The 13,455-nt window shown below is 39.8% G+C and overlaps 1 long non-coding RNA gene across 1 annotated transcript in view; it reads right to left on the reverse strand.

Moving 5' to 3' along the window:
* LOC143660384 (uncharacterized) overlaps window positions 1-13,455 on the reverse strand; it is a 259,247-nt gene that overhangs the window by 28,860 nt on the left and 216,932 nt on the right. Inside the window, exon 3 of the long non-coding RNA XR_013163999.1 lies at window positions 4,260-4,387. This is a non-coding gene — a long non-coding RNA (uncharacterized LOC143660384). The remainder of the gene's footprint in view (window positions 1-4,259; window positions 4,388-13,455) is intronic.

A 13,455-nucleotide genomic window follows, 5' to 3' on the forward strand; every position in this document is an offset into this window, starting at 1 on the left:
TTTTACTGGCCTCCTTCTTGGTGGCATTTTTTTATTTCTACTTAAGGGCCTAATAAGAAAAAATTTGACCTCAAGGCTGAGAAAAGTGAAAGAGGGACTCAGGACTCCTCCAAACCTCATGTGAGCAACCATCTCTTTCCCAGGGGATCCATCCAACAAAGGGAAGTCAAAGAAAAAGAGGGAAAAAATAGACCACTAAAATTTCCAAATACAGTGCATTCAAGACTGCATTTCTTTTTTCCTGCACAACTTACTGTACATCAGGCAAAACTTGACCTGGAGTGGGAGGAGAGCAGATGGGGCTGGGGGGCTGGGGCAGCTTGAGAATTCCATTGGGTATCCTTCAGGCTGCCTGGGCCTCACTGAGACTTCCCTCGGTCTTCCATGTCCTGGTTTGTCCTGAGAGAGGACATCCTTGAATGGTAACGCTCATGTCTGGCTCATCTATCAAGGCCACCTATGCTCCCAGAACATTAAAATACATACTTTAAAGCCATGCTTACTTCCACTAACTCTTGGGATTTTTAGTCCAAGCAGCAATGTGGAATGGGCACTGAACTTAAATCAGACAACCCAGATGCAATCAATGATTCTGATAATGTTGACAGAGGAACTTAGAATCTCTAGAATAGTAACAGTAAGTGTGGTGGGAGAATTTGTAAGACAGAGTGTCATGTGTGCTGAGCAGGACCAGGCAAATGCTGAGCACAGAGAAGACACATACCTGAAGAAGATGGTCTCTAATAATCTGGTGAGTTGTCTTGAAGGGATGGCTAGCAAAACCAGCTTCTAATCCCAGTTGAGGCCTGGCTGGGTTCAAGCAAGACCCTGATTTTATATTCCCAGTACAATGAGGAAAGCTGGTTGTAATGGGACCTGTCTTATATTAGATGCCAGGAAATCAATCAGTCTTAAAACTATCAATGCATTTTCAAGTGTTGGGCCATTTCATCCCTGAACCAGTTCTGGGAGGTAGATCTCATCATCTGTCTCTTGTAGGTAAGGAGGTGAGACCTGGGGAGTTAAGTGGTTTGCTCAGGATTAGACAGCTACTGAGGCAGGATTGAATGGCACATCAGTCTATTACAAAACTAGGGCCCTTGTCACTACCCAGAGTTGCCTCAGGAGCTTCTGCACAAAAGGCCAAACCAGCCCCGTGACCCACAAAGGAGTGTCACCAGGGGTGAGTCCCCAGTTCTCACTCTCATCAGCTGCCTCCCACACAGGTGCCCCAGGCTCTTCCCTCTCATTGTGCTCAGCCTATTTGAAGTGGCACCTCTGCATAAGCCTGACTGATGCCCAAGGTAATTCATCTGCTGCCCTGCATTCCATTTGTCTAATCTCTTCTCATCTGAAACATGATTATTATTTTGCTTTGGATTCCAATTATGAAGAACGATGAGCAAGAAGAGGGAAATGAGTTGTGTGACAGCTAAGTCAGAAGAGAGGCCCCTTGTTCATAATTGGCCTTTGAGGTTTTTAATTATTTTGACTTGACTTGTAATAACTAGATAGGAGGAGCTATCAGGGGATTCAGCCTCCAAAAACTTATACAATTCTTGGAGGTTTTGGAGGACTGGTTACTTTTGAGAACTCACTGGCTCACTAAACAATGAGCTGAGGGAAGGTTACATTTAGGGCAACCATCTCACTCCAGTTTGCTCAGGACTTCCATGATGTGGCCCTGAAAGTCCCATGTCCCAGGAAACCCCTCAGTCCTTGGCAAACCAGGACAGTGACTCACCTAGTCGCATTGGCATTAGGAGGACACAGTTGAGGAAGGGAAGGGAAATGCCCCTGGGTAGGGATGGGGTGGGGGTCAACGCAACAGATATGCACCTAACATCCACCGAACTCGATCTACTTCCCCTTCTCTCACACAGATTAATGTAGTAGAAGTAATGAATATTTTCAAAAAATTGCAAAGGAGTATGGCTGGTAATTTAAGAAATGCATGCATCAAATCTGTAGGCTAAGAGGGGGAGGCCATCTCCATCCGGGGATATTGAAAAGACAGGCTTTCTGTTGGCAGAGAGGTCAATCTGACTTTTAAGGATGAAGAAGCTTTTAGAAAGAAAGGTGTGATGGAATGGACACTCTAGGTGGAAGCAACAGTGTGAGGGATTAGCTGGAGGCCACAAAGAAATCATATATCCAGTATGACTGGGGCAAACCCTCTGGGTGGTAATGGAGTGAGACCTGGAGGCAGCAGATAAGACTAAAAAGGAGTCAGCAAACATTTTCTTAAAGGCCCAGACAGCAAATATTTTAAAGGCTATGGGGTATATGGTCTCTGCCTCAACTACGGGACCCTGCTATTGTAAAGAGCCGTGAACAATAGGCCACAAATGGCTTTGCTGGGTTCCAATAAAACTTTATTTATAAAAATAGGCAGCAGGCCAGTTTTGACCCATGGACCATAGTTTGCCAACCTGATCTAGAAAAACCAATTGGTAGCAAATCATGCTGGGCCTAAAATGGCTAAGAAATAGACTCCATAAGAATTAGGGAGTCATTGAAGATATGAGAGGAATGGATTCTCAGGTGAACCTTGGAGGGAGGATCAAGGAGTGGGATGTTTTCATTATACACCCTGTGCACATTCAGAAGTTAATAAAAGTAATAACCACTATTTTTTCAAGTGGTTGCTTTGTTCCAAGCACTGTACTTGCATCATCTCACTTAATACACCAGGCCTGGGGCACAGCATGGTTCCCCTCTGTTGTATTCCCCAAGGGTGGGAGTGGAGTAATTGGCCTCTGCGACATCGTTTACCCCCAGAGTTGGTTTCAGCAGCTCCCCCAGTGAGCCAGGGGCTTGGAGAGGCAGTGTGCCTCCAGAGAGTCACAGGTCAGATGGTAAGTACAAGGAGCACGCAGCAACGCCGTGGGAACGCAGCGACCTGGAGAGTGCTAGCTGTCAGAGTTCAGATTCAGCTGAAACTTGTGGACAGTTAGAACAGGGAGGGGAGGGAAGGCTGACCAAGCCACTGAGCCTCCACAGGCACCTCCTACCAGGTTTGAGCTATTACAGAAAGTGGTGCTATGGACATTACATTGTGAATCATTTGGTAAATATATGCCTGTATTTCTGTTAGGTATATATTCTTTAGATTTGTTTGCATGTCTATGCCAGACACTTGCCTGTTAATTTAAAAAAAAAAAAAGTAGGTGCTCTGAATCTTATCTAGTTATATGCCCCCTTAGGCAGAACTCATGAAGAGGCAAGTAATGAGTCATGGATCCAAGTCTCAGTAAGGCAGAAGTAGAAGGGGATGTTAAGAGGGGCAGGGCATTATAAATTAATGAGGAGGTGGGCAAGATTCAGGGAAAATTTACTTCCGACCTGAGTCAGAAAATCCAGCTCATTATTACTTGATCATGCTTTGATTAGCACTTAATATCATTTTGAATCACTCCCATTAAGTCATTCCTCTATGTTTTCCCTGAATAATGCCTAAAATGGAAATAAATTGCAACATTAGTTAAGAGCATTACATCATGTGAATTTTAAACCCCACAACTTGGGGGAAATAAAGCTTTATTAGGAACCGAGTTATAAATCTGCATTAGACAAAGCTGCAGATATTTTTGGAAAGCATTGGCTATTTGAGCTACTGAAAGAAAATCTGTTTCTTTGAATTCTCATACTGTGGTTGTGGTTTTCACTAATGCAGCTGCCAATATTCCAGAGCCCCGTCTACGACACAAAGCAAGAGCACTGTTGATCTTGCCTCCTGAAGTTGGGAGATAGGGAAATGACTGGGAGAGGCTGGGGTTGGAGGGTGGGGGTAGGTTGGGAGCTTAAGTTGAATCTAAATAGACTTCAACATGCAAAAATAAAGTGCTCGGTCAAAAGCAATCTGAGCCAAACTTGGAGAAACCAGCTACGTGTGTTTCATCATACCCAACCTTTGACAATTTTAGTTTTAAGTTATGAAACATTGAATATTCTCCACATACAGAGAGCATGGATTTTATTAATTTGCCAGTAGGTAGTTTGTCAAATTAGCAAGAACGTGAAATCTAGAGTTAAACCTTAATCTCTAAATTGGAAACTTGGGTAAGTTTCTTGACTTTCCTGGGTGGGTAAGTGAAGCTGAAATCCTGCCCGGGCCTCATCTCCTAAGCTGTGGAGTACAAAGGGTGCAGCACCCTGCTCGGTACCATATACAGGTTTGTTTGTCACACTATTTGCCTTTCCAAATGGGATCTGAGAACAGAATATACCCTCAGAGTGCCACAAGTTTGATCTCTTACCTTGAAGAGTCTCCTACGGCCTTTAGCTGGCAGTGAAGCCCCCTCTGAAGCAGTTTGGGAAGATGTCCAGTGCCAGATGGCTGAGCTTGCTGTCAGGGCTGCAGGCAAGGATGCTAATGGGCACCATCCTACAAGAGTAAAACAAGGGTCATATTGCCTTAGGCCTTTACCCGGTTAAATACCCAGCTATCCCTATTCACTTTTATAATTACCCATTCATCTCACAGATATTTACTGAGTCCTGCTATACCCAGTTTTTGTCCTGGGTACTAGGAAATATAGTCGAGAACAAGACAGAGATGGTATCTCCTTTTGTGGGGGTTAAAGTATGAAAGGAGCTTATTTCTTTCTTCATAGATCTGCTTATACAGATGATGTCTGTTGGGGTTTTTGCTTTGTTATAAAAGCAAAATGAGATTGCAGGAATCTGGGAGACCAGAAAAATGTCGCTCACAATCACATAGCACATTATCATCATGTCTGCAGATGTGATGATGGCTGTTATGTGACTGTATTTATCAAAGATGTTTCTTGTAAATAAAGACACACATCAAAAAAACGTGATCATCAAAGTGGTCTTGTAATCCTATTGAGAAGGAAAATGCTTAAAAATAAGAACTGAGCCTGGATCTAACCAAAAGGTCAAATGGACTATTTTAGGTCAAATTCTATTCACTGGGTTGGACTGTCAGTATTCAATCTGAATTGGTTGCAGTTGTCCGACTATCCCAACCACTGAGGTTAAGATATCCATATCAGTTCAACCAGTCAAACTACTGATCTATTAGTTTGCCAACCAACAATGGAAAGTGCTTAGAATATGGTTGAGTTAGTGGCAGCATAGAGATACCATTCAAGATTGAGCAAAGAGGAAAAAGATATGGAATGTGGACATGCAAGACAGGAAACAGACCCAAACTTTGCTCTATATTAACCAATAACTGCCCATGAGCACAACTCACAGACAAACTGAGTAGGGCCCAAGGTTGTGTCCGATGGAGCGGTCATCTGGCCTGACCCCCACAAAACAGGAGAGATGGTTTGAATCCAGGAAAAGCTTGAAGCCAGAGACATGGGCACTCAGTGCACTCAGTTGGTGACGGAGGGGAAAGGTGCCAGGCTGACCCAGTGGCATGAAGGCCAAGCAAAAGCATAAAGGACTAGCAGGTCAAAAGGACGGATTTGCTGCTGTTGTACTTTTGCATCTGTGAGTGTCTGTTTGTAACATATGCCCTAAGGCTGATTTTGTGATGGTTCATGATGACGGGGAAGATTTTAGGTGGAAAGGTTCAAAAGGGATGAAATCAGTCATATAAAATTAATAGCGTTACAAAGTTGGAATATGAAGTGAGTGGAGGATGGTAATGGAAAATACTCTAAAACAGCTCAACAAACATAGACACACGATTATGTTATATCAATGGCATTGTCACTCACTTCCCACCAGTCTTCCACATACCTAAATACTTGGGATGTTTTCCTTGTTTACTTTCATTTATTTTATAGTTAAATAGCTGATCTTTTGAGATAACAAGCATATTTCCTACTAAGGCTGTTTTAGAAGAATATATGTGAACTGATAAATGGGGTTACCCCTGTGAAGGATGATGAGATTGAGAGCTTCTAATCAAGTTGGTACAGGGATGACATCTGTATTATTATTATTACTACTACTACAATGAGAATTTATTTAGAAAATATTAAAAATTAATATTTAAAAAGGAATTGTTTTACTTCTTTTTAAATTTTTATTTTTTAGAATAGTATTCCATAAAATTGACCTTCTTTTGTTTTGGTGTAGTTCTATGAATTTTAACACGTGTAGATTCATGTAACTACTACCATACTCAAACTAAGGAACAGTCCTATCATCTCCCCAAAAACTCTTTTTGCTATCTATTTGAAGTCACACCCTTCCCCCACCCTAACATCTGGCAGCCACTGATGTGTTCTTTGTCACTGTACTATCATCTTTTCAGGAATGTCATATAAATAGAATCATATAGAATGTAACCTTCCAAGATGCACTTCTTTTACTCAGCAAATGTCGTTGATATTCACCCAAGTTGGTGTGTGTTTATCAATAGCTCATTCTTTTATAAGACTGAGAGTATCCCATTGAATGGCTTTACCTCACTTATTTATTTAATCACTCACTGAAAAACATTGGGTTGTTTCCAGTTTGGGGCAATTATAAATATTCTTGTCCAAGCTTTTGCATGTACATGTATTTTCATTTCATAGGGTAAATGTCTAGGAACAGAATTTCTGGGACACATGGTATGTGTTTATCATCATGAAAAATTGCCAAACTCTTTCCAGAGCAGTGTTCCATTTTACAATTCTCACCAACAATAAGAAGGTAACAAAGAGTTCCAGTTGCTCCACAGTCTCATTGTCACTTGGCATTGTCAGTATTTTTATTTTCAGTCACTTTAATACGTAGGTAGCAGCATTTCATGTTGGTTTTAATTTGCATGTACTAACTTGCCTACAGTATATCTTCTGTGATAAAATATTTGTTATGTCTTTTAACCATTTTTTAGCTGGGCTATTTGATGTTTTACTGTTGAATGTTTAGAGTTCTTTCTATATTCTGGATATGAATACCTTTCATCAGGTATGTGATTTGCAAAGTCTGTGGCACTGTGGATTACTTTTGATGAAGTCCAATTTAAAGATTTTTTTCTTTAATGAATCATGCTTTTAGAATCATGTTGAAGAACTCTTTTCCTAAATCAGGTGACAAAGCTTTTCTCTAGTAAGCTTTATCATTTTGCATTTAGATCTATTATCCAATTTGAATTAATTTTTGAATAGGGTATGAAGTTTAGGTCAAGGTTCTTTTTTTAATTTTTGTCCATAATATATCTAACTTCTCAACATCATTTATTGGAAAGAATATACTTTCTCTGTTGAATTTCCTTTTCAACTTTTTTCAAAAATCAATTTGCCATATTTGTGTGAGTGTCTAAACTATTTTATTCCACTTGATATCTGTCTCCCCCTTAATATGACACTGCTTTGATTCCTGTCAATTTATAGTGAATTTTGGCTACTTTAGTTCCGTTGTCTTTCCACATAGATTTTAGAATCAGTTTGTTTATACCTATTAAAACTCCTGCTGAGAAACTGATTAGAATTATATTAAACCTACAAGATTAATTTAGGGAGAATTGATAGTTTTACCATGTTGATTTTCAACTTGTGAGCATGGTATATCTCTTCATTTATTTAGGACTTCATTTATTTCTTCTTTCAGCATTTTGTAATTTTCAGCTTACAGATCCTGCACATAATATTTAGAATTATACCTAAGGGCTCTATTTTTTTAAGCTATTTTAGATGGTATTTTGTTTTCAATTCTTCGTTTCCTCAAATACAATTGATTTTGCCTGTTAACCTCATATCCTGCAATCTTCCTGAACTCACTTATTAGTATTAGAGTTTATATTGTTATTATTATTGCTGTTTGTTGATTCACTGGGATTTTCTAGATAGACAATCATGTTTTCTGTGAACAGGGGCAGTCTTGTTTCCTTCTCTAATCTATACTACTTTTATATCTTTTGCTTGTCTTATTGCACTGGCTACAACTTCAACAACTATGTTGAAAGGAGTACCAAGAGTGGAAACACTTTTCTTTGTCCAAATCTTCACAGAAAAGAATTCACTCTTTCACCATTAAGTATGACGCTATCTGTATATATATTTACATACTTTGAAAACTTCACCAGACAGTATCCTATCTTTGCTTTCAAACATATTTTAAAGAACTCAAAAGGAAAAGAATATACCATTTTATTTACCCACACATTTAGCATTCCTGCTACTCTTCATTCATTACTGGTGTTTCTAGTATCCATTTAACATCATTAACCTTCTTTCTGAAGAACCTTTAGCAATTCTTTTAGAGCAGGTCTAATGGGAACAAATTCTATTAGTTGTCCTTTTAGAATGTTAGGTTGACCAACTGTCCCAGTTTTCGCAGGACTGTCCTATTTTAGTGCTGAGGGAAACCCCTCAGTCCTGCCAAAGCTAGATGTTTCATCACCCTAGTTGTTTTTATTTCATTTGCTTTCCTGAGAATATTTGCGCTCTATGTAGAATTCTGACTTGACAAGTCTGCATTTCAGCCTATTAGAAATGTTGTTCTACTTCCTTCAGCTCTACCTTGGTTTTTGAGCAGAAAACAAGCCATTTGAATTGTTATTCCCATATAAGCAATGCAGTGTTTTTCTCTGACTGCTTTCAAGACTTTTTCCTTGTCTTTAGTTTTCAGCACTTTGAGTATTATGCATATGGGCATGTATTTTATGGTTTATTCTGTTCGACATCCACTGAGCTTTGTGAATCTGTAGATTTATGTCTTTTGCCAAATCTGAAAAGTTTTTGGCTATTATTTCTTCAAAAATTTGTCTGTACCTTATTCTTTCTCCTCTCTATCCAAGACTCTTACAACACAAATGCTAGAAATTTTAGAATTGCCCCACAGGACTCTAAGGCTCTGTTCGTTTCTTCTTTTTTTCAGTCTTTTTTCTTTTCCTTGCTCAGACTGGATAATTTTTATTGATTTATCTTCAAGTTCACTGACTATTTCTTCTGTAATATCTATTTGGCCATAGATGTATCCATTGAGTTTTGAATTTTGGTTATTGCATTTACATTTCTAAAATTTCCATTTTAATATGTTTTATTTATTTGCTGAGATGTTCTATCATTCCATTCTTTTCAAACATGCATGCTCTAATTTTGAAGTATCATAATATGAAGATATTAATAAAGTTTAATTTTATGTGGTAAAAAAAGTGTATGTCTTACTTCTTAAAGCATTTTAGTAGCAGCTGTTCTAAGACTTCATCAGATAATTCCAATATCTCTGCCATTTTGGTGCTGTCATTTTATTCATTATCTTTTCCCAGGTGAATTAAGGTTTTCCTAGTTCTTTGCATGCCTAGGAATTATGGATTCTATCTTGGACATTTTAAGTATTGTGTTAGGAGACTTGGATGCTGTTTAATTTCTATGGAAAATCCCGATATTTTTGTTTTACTGGGTAATCAACACTGTTGGAGTGGGTAACAAGTTCTACCCAGACTTTGATAGGTTGTGGTTTCACTTTCAAAGCCTCTGCAGTAGTATTTGTCTTTGTCCCATATATGTACCACCCAGTGTGCAGTCTGGGTCTTGACTGGGATCTATGCCTTATTTCAACTCTCAAAGTTTTGGGCATGCTATTTAGAATGAGAAACACACATTCAGTGTGGAAATCAGCCCAACAGTTCACAAACAACTTAATGGGTTTGTTCTCCTGAGTTCCTTCTCTCCATAATTCCCCTAGTACTTTCCACTTTGTTTGGGACTCCCCTTCTTGGTCCCCCATCATAAAATTGGAGGCTTTCATTATTCTGTTCTATCACATTTCCTACAATAGCAACTGCATCTGCAGCCAAGTGGTGGGGAAACAAAGAGAAGACAAAACAATGGGGAGTCACCACACCTACTTGGGGACCATAGTTCCTTCAATTAAAGAGGAATGTTAATCTCCTTCAGAATTTTAGCCAGAGTTTCCCTGCTGTCATTGACACTGCTTCTACCACCACCATTAAACAACTGCCTGGTGATGTGACTCAAGATAGTAAAGATATTTTTTAGAGTAGGGGGAGTGCCCCATTCCCGCTGAGTATCAGGAATCCACTTTTCTGCTCTTCAGGGTAGAGCTAGATATCTTCTTTTAAACATCTGTCTGTCTGCGTGGATGACCACTTTCGTGTTTCATGCTGCCTTGAGTCCTGGCTAGAGAATGAAGGAAGAAAAAAGTGGTAAACCCACCAGTGGTTGGTGGACTTTTCCCCTAATCCGCTGGGTGCTATTTACTTTCTGGGTCTTGGAATAGCTTCTGTCTGCCTTCTGTCTAGGTTTTAAAGCTTCATTCAGTGGGACAGACAGAATGGGGGTGCAGGTACACCTTCTCAGCAGGAATTGAAACCAGCAGCACCTTTGTTCTCAGGTTTATTCTTGAAAATTTGTATTTCCACAGGCAGGGCTTGGGTACTGAAGTTATATTTGAGATTGAATTTTTCTCTGATGCTTGCTAGCTATGTAAACTTGGACGTGTTACTTGACTCCTGTAAGCCTAACTTCCCTTCTTTGTTAAACTGGGAAAATAATGTACAGAATATGTCTAGTGCAAACGTAGTGATAGGAAAAGTGCCTGACACAGAGCAGGTGCTTCATTACTGTGTACTCATTGCCTCCCTCTTCCCCTTGCCTCCCTGATGTTGCTTTCCTAAAGCAAAGATGGTGGCTACATAGGATGGGAAGCCATGTTCAAACAGGTACCCAGGTTCCTCTGCCTTAGAAGGGGTAGAAAGGGGAAGGAAGAGGGTTAGTGGCCAGATGAGCTTCAGGGAACTTTAAACATGAGAACATTCTACAGAAACAGGGCACAAAAAAATTTTTTTTAAAAATCATAGAACCATCAAGGGAGCAAGACTGAGATGCCATTGCCCTGTTTAATATATCATTAGGAAGATTCCTACTAACATACCACAGCAGCTACTGGCATTTCATTACAAACGCAGGACACTAGAATATACATATTTAAAAGCCTAGCCTTTTAGTTTCAGCACTGAAAATAAAATGAAATATAGTAAGTACTGACAATCATTTAAAAGTTGACTTTTAAAAAAGGTACCCATTTACTCTGAGAATCGCATACAATAATAAAAATAGATTATTAAAAAATCATATTAAGTTTGGGGGTCCAAATCCTGAAAGTACATGCTGCAGGGTTAAGATGGAGCATGGCCCACTGTCAAGGCCCCCTTCATTAGGGCCCATCAAGGAAGCAGTGCCGGGGATTCTGCTGTTATCACTGTGGAGAGTAAGTGAGCAAGGAGTCCTCACTTTGAGAACCACAGGGAGAATTTGCTCTTCAGTTTCAGTAGCAGCAAGGGCTGGACATCTCTTGAGCAATGTCTATTTTCCTTTTACATCCTCTATGAAACATGCATTCTTCTTTGTGTTGGCACTGAAACACTCAGCTCCAAATGCATGGCCGGCCTCTATCCAGGGGACCAGAACTTATGGCACATACTTATGTGTTACGGGTCCTCAAGGCTGGTCTTGTTTGTTGGGTTGTCATCAGCATGTACATCACTCACCCTGTTTGAAGAATCTCCTGACTGTTCTCCAGATCTCTAGTTTCACCGCTTTGCAATCTTTTTCTACAAAATCTGTCTGAGGCATCTTATCTCTGCTCATGAAGGTCCCAGTCATCCCCTTGCTGTTCAAGACATTGAGAGACAGTAGCATGTAGCAGTTTGGAGTATGGGAGCTACTTGTGCCAAGTTTCACATTCCAGACCCACCACTGTGTGTAAGTGATTCAACCTCTCTTTGCCTAACAGCAAGCTAGCACTATGAATCCCCTAGCATCTTCTCCCGTATGGCCTTGTTAGCTTAGGTCTTCCTGCCATATTTCCTGCATTCAGTCCTCCATCCAAACCTGAGTGTTTCTTTGCCCTGTACATACTTAAGGAATCTTCTGATCGCCAAATCTGCTCAGCTATTTCTCACTCCAGGAATGCACTCTGTGACTCCACTTGACAACCTTCAAATTCTTCTTCAAGTGTTAACTTGTGTATTCTCAAATTGTCTAAAATTCTCTCTATCCTTTAAATTCCTGTTTTATTTTGCCTCATCTAGTTCTTCAGGAATGCATTTATCTTATTTTTTAGGTCAATTGTTTTTTAGTACCCACTAGATATACAAGGTATTGAGTAAACCTTTGGAGGCATCAAGTAAAAACAACGGCTTTGATCTTGCTCCAAATGTAATTTACAATCAAGAAGGGAAAAGACCAACAAAAACTTCTAAAGTTTGGAAATCATGAAGTGGTCTAAATGTGATAAGGAAATATTAAGTGTTATAGGTGTTCAAAATGGCTTTTTCATACTTTGTACACATTAGTTGATATTCTTAACTTTCTACTTAATTGTATATTTCTCATCTCTTGGAAGAAAGATGAAAATGATGATGCTGATGAGGCGTATTCATTGCATATTATCTTGTACCAAGCACTGTGCTAAATGCCTTGTATCAGGGACTCCCAACCTTGGCTGCATGTTAGAAACATTTGAAAAGACTTTAAATATCCCAATCCACACTCCAGATCTTCTTGAGTACAACCCATCAACTGTATTTTTAAAGCTCCCCAGGTAACTTCAATGTGTGGTCAAGGTTAAGAGCCCCTGTTTTACATGCGTTAGGCCAGTGTTTTCCAAGTTAGCCCAATGACAAGTATCACTTGGAATACTGGGGGGAAAAATACCAACAATCCAAGATTATGGACCCCAAGATTACTGTGCCAGAATTTCCAAGGAAGGGCCCTAGTGCTTCTATTTATATACTATTTATTTCAGAACTTTAAAATTGAGGGGTCCAAGGTTCAGAAAAGTTAAAGCATTAGCCGATGGTCACACAGCTAATAAGTGCCAGAGCCAGGATTTGAACCAAGGAGTCTTAAATCAGAGTCAATATCTTTAACCACTCCAGGAGTGGGCTGGAGTGACAACCTGAGGTTTAAGGGGTGCAGTTGAAATAGTTGATACCTTTTTGAAGGCAGGGACCATGACTTATTCAATCAACAGAATACCAGCAACCTAGTAAGTATTTAATGTTTATTAAATAAATTAAAGAAATAATTGATGTAATACGACCCAGAAACTTTTCTTGGAAATATTAAACTCAGCTGAAGGTCAAATCACTTAATATTTAGATGGAAGGACATGGGAGACCCCTTCTCCATTTGGGCTTCTGATACAGCCATGCTGTGTGACTTGAGGTTGACATTTAGCTTGCCTCAGCCCCAAATCTATGAAATTGGAGAAATGCCATTCATCTACTTCCTCGGGTAACATTTTAGAGCCTCAAGTTGCATACAGAAACCGAACAATGACACAGAATGTGTGCCGAAGGCCTCTGCTGCTGACTCCTCCACATGTGTGGCTGCTCTTTGCTAAATTGCTCATTAGGAGCATTGTTGGGAAACCAGTGCAGCTCTCCCACCCTATGATTTCCATAAGTTCTAGAGAACATCTTACAACATTCCCCATATATCTTCACTGTGGGGAAGCTTCTGGGAAGGGCATGCAGATGAACAGGACTTTGAGATGTACTGTAGAGAGAAGATG

Source organism: Tamandua tetradactyla, chromosome 16 (assembly GCF_023851605.1).
Source record: "Tamandua tetradactyla isolate mTamTet1 chromosome 16, mTamTet1.pri, whole genome shotgun sequence".
Lineage (NCBI taxonomy): Eukaryota > Metazoa > Chordata > Mammalia > Pilosa > Myrmecophagidae > Tamandua > Tamandua tetradactyla.